This window comes from Lissotriton vulgaris, chromosome 2_1 (assembly GCF_964263255.1).
Source record: "Lissotriton vulgaris chromosome 2_1, aLisVul1.2, whole genome shotgun sequence".
NCBI classification, from domain to species: domain Eukaryota; kingdom Metazoa; phylum Chordata; class Amphibia; order Caudata; family Salamandridae; genus Lissotriton; species Lissotriton vulgaris.
Window position 1 is genome coordinate 1,521,914,178 of NC_141687.1, and position 8,524 is coordinate 1,521,922,701.

Genomic DNA, 8,524 nt, shown 5'->3' on the forward strand with positions numbered 1-8,524 from the left:
TCTCTTCTTGAGGATCCGGGACTCATGCTGGCAGAGGCCAGCAGGCCTCATGCAGGTCTAGTTGCAGCGGTTCAGCCGAGCAGTTGGAGGGATGACTCTGAAGCTTATTGTGTCTCTGTAGCTAACAAAGGAGGTCAGCCAACTGACCCTTAATGTCACTTTGGTCATACCCAATGCCTGCATACTGCAAACTGGGGTTTATAATGAGAAGCAAAAAAAGGCTAGGGTATTAAAGAAATCATGTTCATCTAAGGCCCCAGGGCCCTACAGAATTCCCTTTGACTTATTATAAGCTGACCCGAATCTCAGGGCAGAAGGCTTAAGAAAGTTGTTTTAGTTTGTTTTACTATCAAGCCACACTCCTCTTTCCTGGAAAGATGCTTTAATAAATATAAATCATAAGGAAGACCAGAGGATGAATCAGATAATTATCATCTCATTGCCCTAATGGTTGCAGAAGGGAAGCTGTTTGCCAATCTTTAATCATCTCACCTGCATGACTGGGCTTTTAAAAAGGTCGTAGTTGGATCTGAGATCAAGCTGGCGGTCTGCCTCGAGGTGAGCTAAAGCCTGTCCCAGCCCCTGCCTCTCGGCGCTCCCTTGATGCTCTTGACTGAGTGTCCTAGGGGTCCAAAGCGTTAACTTTGAAATAATTTGAGTGTTTAAAGCAGGCCAGTCACCTGAATACTTCAGCTAGGAATAATGGAATAGGACTCAGATTTTGTTGGTTTTCAGAACTGGGGCCCTAATTAAGAGGGATGGCTGGGGGCATTCCTATTGTGCCGCTAGAGGTGAAATTCCTGGACCGGTGCAAGAAGAACCAAAGCGAAAGCATTTGCCAAGTATGTTTTCATTAATCAAGAACGAAAGTAAGAGGTTCAAAGATGATCAGATACCGTCATAGTTCTGACCATAAACGATGCCGACTAGTAATCAGGCAGCGTAATTCCCATGACCCGCCAAGCAGCTTCCAGGAAATGAAAGTCTTTGGGTTCCGGGGGGAGTATGGTTGCAAAGCTGAAACATAAAGGAATTGATGGAAGGGCACCAACAGGAACGGAGCCTGTGGCTTAATTTGACTCAGCACAGGAAACCTCACCCAAACATGGAAAGGATTGACAGATTGATAGCTCTTTCTCGATTCTGTGGGTGGTGGTGCATGGCCGTTCTTAGTTGGTGGAGCGATTTGTCTGGTTAATTCTGATAACGAGCGAGACTCCTCCATGCTAACTAGTTACAGGACCCTAGTGGTCAGCGTCCAAATTCTGAGAGGGACAAGTGGCTTTCAGCCACATGAGATCGAGCAATAACAGGTCTGTGATGCCCATAGATGTCTGGGGCTGAAAGCGTGCAATCGGATCAGTGTTGTGTCTACCCTTTATCGACAGGTGCAGGTAACCCACTGAACCCCATTTGTGATAGGGAATGGGGATTGCTATTATTTCCCATGAACGAGGAACTCCCAGTAAGTGAGGTTCATAAGCTCACATTGATTAAGTCCCTGCCCTTTGTACACACCACCCGTCGCTACTACCGATTGGAGGGTTTTGTGAGGTCCTTGAATCGGCCTCGCCGGGGTCGGCAATGGCCCTGGCCGAGCACCGAGAAGATGATCAAACTTGACTATCTAGCAGAAGTAAAAGTTGTTACAAGGTTTCCGTAGGTGAACCTGCGGAAGGATTATTAATGGCGAAGCAGCCCGAGCAACTGACGGCACCAACCCAAAGCCCTCGGCCGCCTCCTGCAAGCACCCAAAGTAGGCACAGGGCCCAGCCCGGCCCTGTCCTGGCATGCCCCATGCTTTCAGCGGGCCTCTTCCAACAGGGACGATCCGGCTGAAGAGCGAGGGGCCTGGGGAGGGGACGGCCCCATCCCCTGTCCCTTTCCTGGGCGGGACTCAGCTGCAGACCCTCCCGAGATGGAATCCCTGCTCACCTGGCACGACTCCTGTGGTGGGGGGGACCAAATGGCAGTGCCTCCCTGGGCTGATACCATCCCCCCTCAAAAGGCCCTGCTGCCACATGGGCCCTCCTGACTGAGTCCCAGCCATCCAGGCGTCGGGTGACCAAGGAGCGGCCCTCCCTATGTGGGAGGGCAGCCTGGAAGGCCGAGGGCCTGTAAGGGGATCTCGGCTCTTCTTGGTGGGAGGCATGCTGGATGGGGAGCCACCTGGCTCTTCCCTTCCGGCCACTCTGACCTGGGCAAGCGTGGGGTAGGCTACTCGTCAGCCCACCAGCATAGCTCAGGGCCTCCCGGCAACTGGCAGCTGATGTGCAGGCGGGGCGAGCAACCCTTGTTGCCAGGTACCCGGGTCGACCTGGTCCTGTGCTGCAGGGCTGAGGGGTTTGAAGACTTGCGCTGTCCCTCTCAGTCACTCTGCCAGCAGTGGGGATGACCTCTCGCATTGTTCTGGGAACCCCTTCTCACCCATGGGTGGGTGAGGGGGACTCCTGGGGCAAGCGCCTGGTAACGCTTTTTTTTTACTCCCAATGGTGCAGTCTGAATCCCAGAGGGGAAGCCTTGAACGGGGTGCCCGGGCCGTCTCGCTGTGCGAGCGGTGGACGGACAGCATTGCCATCCTCCCACCTCTCCTCTGCCTGCAGGTGGGTGAACGTTTTTGAAATGTTGCCTGTGACTCTTGGCGGTGGATCACTCGGCTTGCGTGCCAATGAAGAGTGCAGCTAGCTGCGAGAATTAGAGTGAATTGTAGGACACATTGATCATCGACACTTCGATCGCACCTTGCGGCCCCGGGTTCCTCCCGGGGCTATGCCTGTCTGAGGGTCGCTCGATCATCAATTGCCCTGGGGCTTCCCCGGGACGTGGCTGGGGCCATCGCAGGGTTAGCTCTGCTTCCCTTCATCCCCCCACAAGGTCAGACACCCCGATCGCCCGTCGCAGGGTCCCTCACTAGGTCCAGCCGGCCCGCCTAGTCCTGCTTCCCTGCCTCACCAGGGAGGGGAGGCTCGTGACCGGTCTGCCCCCAGCCCATCCCGAGCACCTGGCGGCATGCCACGTGTGGCTGTCTGTGGTGTCCCACCAGCTGCATGTGCACACGTGCCGCAGGCGCCTACTTCCGAAGCCGATTCAGAAAAGGGGGTGGTGATGAACAGAGTGTCTGAATTAAGCAGACCACTCTTACCCAGTCCAAAGATCAGGGCTTGATCCATCACCGTTATTTAGCTCACTGCACCATCCCAGCTCAGAACCTGGCTATATGCAAATCAGTCTGTCCCTGGCCCAGTGCATCATGGGAACAGGGCAGACTAAACTACCAAGCCAATTCTTCACCACAAAAGGAGACAAGCTACCGGGGACCGGTTTCTGGCATTTCAGCCATCGTCGGCCCGGCTTGCTTGAATCCTGATGGTGCAGTGAGCAAGGGACTCATGTCTGAGTATACCCTGCCACACCTATAGTGGCCAAAAACGATTCAGAAAAGGGGGTGGTGATGGACAGAGTGTCTGAATTAAGCAGACCACTCTTACCCAGTCCAAAGATCAGGGCTTGATGCCAGAAACCGGTCCCCGGAAGCTTGTTTCCTTCCCAGTATAAGAATTGGCTTGGTAGTTTGGTTTGCCCTGTTCCCATCATGCACTGGGACAGGAACAGACTAATTTACATGTAGCCAGGTTCTGAGATGGGATGGTGCAGTGAGCTAAGAAACGGTGATGGATCAAGCCCTGATCTTTGGACTGGGTAAGAGTGGTCTGCTTAATTCAGACACTCTGTTCATCACCACCCCCTTTTCTGAATTACTTCCGAAGCCAGCGGCCTAGTGACTGCAAACCCCTCCATATCTGATCCGGGGAAAGAGGGCACGTGCTGTCGGGACGCCGGGCTCCTGCTTTTACAGGGGCCTGGCCTTCCCTGGCTCCCCCTTAAAACTTTGGTGCTTTTTCCGACTATGACCTCGGCTCAGACGTGGCGACCCGCTGAATTTAAGCATATTACTAAGCGGAGGAAAATAAACTAACCAGGATTCCCCCAGTAGCGGTGAGTGAAAATGGAAGAGCCCAGCACCAAATCCCTGCACGGCAGCAGGTGCAGGAAATGTAGGGTACAGAAGACCGACTCCCCAGCGTCGCTCAGGGGGCCCAAGTCCTTCTGATTGAGGCTTACCCCGCTGACAGTGTTCGGCCGGTAGCGGCCCCCGGTGCACCAGGTACGGGTCTTCTCAAAGTTGGGTTGCTTTTAAATGCAGCCCAAAGCGGGTGGTAAACTCCATCTAAGGCTAAATACCGGCGCGAGACCGGTAGCCAACAAGTATCATAAGGGAAAGTTGAAAAGAACTTTGAAGAGAGAGTTAAAGAGGGTGTGAAACCATTGAGAGGTAAATGGGTGGGGTACGTGCAGGCTGAATTCAACATTGTGGGAAGGTTGGTGGCCTGGTAGTTCCAGATGGGACTGGCGTCCGTCCCTACCTGGCCCCCGCAGGCTGCATTACTTTCACGGCGGTGCACCGCAACTGGCTCTGAGTCAGCTGGGAAGGCTTTGGGTGGCAGTGTTATGGCTGGATTTTCTGAGTAGGTGGGATCAGCCCCCAGGGGCCCCTCCAACCCAGCCAGAACGTACTCACCTTCCCTCCTCAGGACTCCTCTATCCAGGCACCTGGTACCTACCTGAGGATGGGGAACTCGCAATATACAAGCTCATATTATTAAAAACACCACTAAATCTATAGGGATACTAAGAATACTCACTGATTACTAGGGATATCCATACCCTACACCACACTTATTCACATCAGTTGGTCTCGCGGCCACTCAGACCCAGACCGGTCTACCCTAGGGCAGATATTGCGCACAATCCGGTGCGACTACACATGGGCCTGCAGAACCCAATGCTCCCTTTTCCAAACTGTTCGCAATCCTGCGAAACTAAGCACCAGTATCCTCCCTGGCGTTCTCACTTATTCAAGCCACAATCCAGTGGGTATACACGTTGGTCTCCCTCCCAACGCTCTCATTAACGCCGCATATCAACGACGACCACATTCCTATGAACACCTATACATATATATATATATATTGGGATATTATCTCAGCTGTCTACTCGGGATGAAACTACAATAATAACTTTGAATATAGTTCCAGATTATAGTGTACTCCCTGCTCTTGGCATCAAAGGTCCACTCACTCCCTATTTATGTGATCACCACTTACCTGATTGGGATTACTCATCCATTCACGTGCCTAGCAAACACCTAGGAGCTATATTTACCTTCAGTGAACAAGAATAGGGGCTACACACCAGTTTGTTATAAACTGGGGGTTGTTTTATTACAGCAATATAAACATTTATACAGATCTAACAAAGACTATAGGTAGAACACACCGCTTGAAAGAGAAGGATTACACATAACAGGAACACTCCACTGAAAGGGAAAAGATTAGACATAAAGTGTAAGTGTAGCTAATTCAGACTACCTCACCTATTAGAAGGAAGATTTCTCTCTCTGCCTCTGGTGGGATTAGGGCTCTCTCTCTGCCTCTGGTGGGATTAGGGCTCTCTCTGTCTCTCCCTCCTTCACCACATCACCACGCCTCTGGTTCAGTTGCTCCAGCTGACAGCCTTCTTTGATGCTCTCTGCACTGCTTTCTCTCTCTCCTCATCTTCAGCAATCGTCTGCCTTCTTTCTCCATTCAAGAACTGCACTCTATTCCGCAGCTCCCAGCAGACATCCTCTCTCTCTCTGCAAGCTATTCGGAGCTCCAAGCTGTTCTGGGCTCCCAGCAGTTCTGTGCTCCAAGCTGTTCTGAGCACCACGCTGAACTGCACACCACACTGCACTGACTTCCAAAACTGAACTGACCACTCCTCCTCTCCTGTAGCTCACTAATATGGATTCCTCTCCCCTCATGGAAATTTCCACCGGAGGGCTGTCTCCTACCGAATTCCTGTGCCAGCTCCCAGGCTTCCACGCAACCGCAGTGGCCATCTGCTTGTTACGTCTGGGCCCAAGAGAAAAACACATTTCTCGGATAAGAAGCAGTCCTAACTGGATTTTCCCTCTAGCACAACAGCCTTAACTGAAAACATTGCCTTTGCCCTAAAAAGCCTCTCTGCTTCCATCAAGATGGAGTTCCTCTAGCTCTAGGCCTGTAGGCCTGAAAAGGGGTGAAATGCTCCTTAGCTCTGTCAGAATACCTACATAAACCATACCAATGTGTCTAATATGTCAAAGCCAATAGGCAATAGACAGGTTAAAGTCAAGAATAAAGGCATATTAAGCAGCTATCCTCTTCTAGGTCTGGAAAAAAGGGCTTAAAAGGGCCAACACAGGCTAAGAATACCTATACTAGATGCGAGCAAGACTACTGATCTATATCACTGCTAAATAAAGCCAAAAACTCTGCCATTACATTGCACCCTAGATCCTTATCTTGCGAGCATCTTATAAACAACAACAACCATCTAAACAAACATCAACATAATCTATCCAACATAGGCTAAGAATACCTATCCTAGATGTGAGCAAGATTAAGATCTATATCACTGCTAAATATCTCTGCCATCCATCCTTAGATCCTTATCTTGCGAACATCTGACAAACAATAACATCTAGATAAACAAACATCAACACAATCTATCAACAAATCAAAACCTAAAAAACTCCCTAAAAAGAATGACAACTTAAGAAAATTCCACCTGAAACTCAATTGTAGGTAATAGAAACCTAAAAACAAATCAAAGCACCCTTGACTTGAATGCTGAAACATATCTGAGATTGGATCTAATAACAACAGAAACTAACCAAAGCATCCTCAAACTAAATGTGCCTCAACTTCTAATGATAACTGGTGAAATCTAGTGATGTAGGGACTTATGTGTTGAATGAAAACAGCAAGGGGCCTAAATGGGCCTACTTCGGACAACTTAAGGCTAAATGAGGCCTACCTACTATTGTCAACTTAAGAACTAAATGTGTTTCAACTCCTAATGAGAAAACAAGAAAGGTCCTAAATGAGCCCTACGTACTATAGGCAACTTAAGCTAATGATGACTCATGAAACTATTAGTGTAGGGGCCTGTTTGTGGGATGAAAATAACAATAGGCCTAAATGAGGCCTATCTGCTGACATTTGTCAATTTAAAGTGAAATCAGAGAAATAAACATGACAAACTGTGTCAAGGTTCGGGCAAACATTAATACATAATCATACTAAAAGACACACCACCCAGAACAATCCAAATTTTAAGGTAACCACCCTTTGATCAATCAAGGTGAAAATGTAAGAACAGTAAAAAAAAAAACAACAACAACCCCATTTAAGAACACATGTGGGCACCGCCATTCAAAAAAGTCCTTCATTGAAATCACGCAAAAACTGTTTTGAAGAAAACAGAAAAACTATAATAGGTGACATATATTTTTTTTTTTTGCTTTAAAAGTGGGGCCTGCTTGTCCAAGGGATCATGCATCACATTCATTTATAATACTGTTACAAATAAAACATGTTTTAGTTTTTTTTTTTTTTTTTTTTTAAAGTGGGGCCTGCTCGTAGTGATGTCAAGAAAAAATTGCAGGCCAAGCCATAATGTCCAAATTCTTCAGTGTAGGCCACCACCCTGCATCCTCGGTATCCGGACACTTCCTCCAATGCGGCCATCCATCACCCTTCCGGTCTGGTCTGGTCTGGTCTGGTTCCATCATCCAAAAATAATAAACTAAAATAAAAACATGAAAGTAAAAAGCTAAAACAATAAAGGGAGTGGGAGGGGTGTGGGCCGACGCACCAACAACACCACAACCCAGCAACCTAGGAACAAGAGAACAAGTATCATTATTCTTGAAAAATAAAATTTTCCATTTAAAAAGCACCCCGGGTGCCTTTCATTATTGAAAAGAAAATATCCTAATTAATTAAAAACATTCAAAATTTAACTTTTAATAACATTAGTAGGGCCTAACATACCCTAATCCTTACTAAGCCAGTCCCACCCTTCAGGGCAGGAGCCATGCTACAGTGGGAAGCTACTTTAAACACTGCAATATGATGAGCCTCTCTAAACCAACCCCTCCCTTCAGAGCAGGAGCCAGGCTACAGTGTGAAAAAAAAATTTGGATTACCCCAAATGATGAGTTCATAGCATCAGCAGGGCACTGCAAGCCTCCCATTTCCCTGGTCAGAGAGGCCCGCCCAGGCTCACTACGACTAACTAACACCAAGGGAAGAGCCAGGTCACCCCGCCCTTAAATAAACAAGCCGTTCGCGGAAGAAAATTGAACTGTAGCCAATCATAACAAACTGGGACGTGATCGAAACTTGCAGAATGAAGGCACAAACCAGCTGGTCTGCCAAGGTCGAAAAACAAATTTCTCATGCCTTATTTTCTAACTAACGGAAGCTAGAATTTAACAAAAAACAATTCTGTTACAGTGTACTGCCAATTAAAAAAGCTCCAGTTTTGAAAAAGACTTTTGTCCAACTAATTCAGCTAAAGGCAAGACACTTAAAATATGGGCACTTATTTAGAAAGGGGCAACTACCTTTGGCACACAAGATTATACATTCTGCAT

General features: G+C 48.4%; 1 non-coding gene and 1 pseudogene across 1 annotated transcript; both read left to right on the plus strand.

The window, feature by feature from the left end:
- Positions 1-489: 489 nt before the first annotated feature.
- On the plus strand, positions 490-1,686 carry LOC147732831 (18S ribosomal RNA; annotated as a pseudogene).
- Positions 1,687-2,633: 947 nt separating this feature from the next.
- LOC147732832 (5.8S ribosomal RNA) lies at positions 2,634-2,787 on the plus strand. Its single transcript, XR_015308984.1, has one exon. It is a non-coding gene; the product is annotated as a 5.8S ribosomal RNA (ribosomal RNA).
- Positions 2,788-8,524: the final 5,737 nt, after the last annotated feature.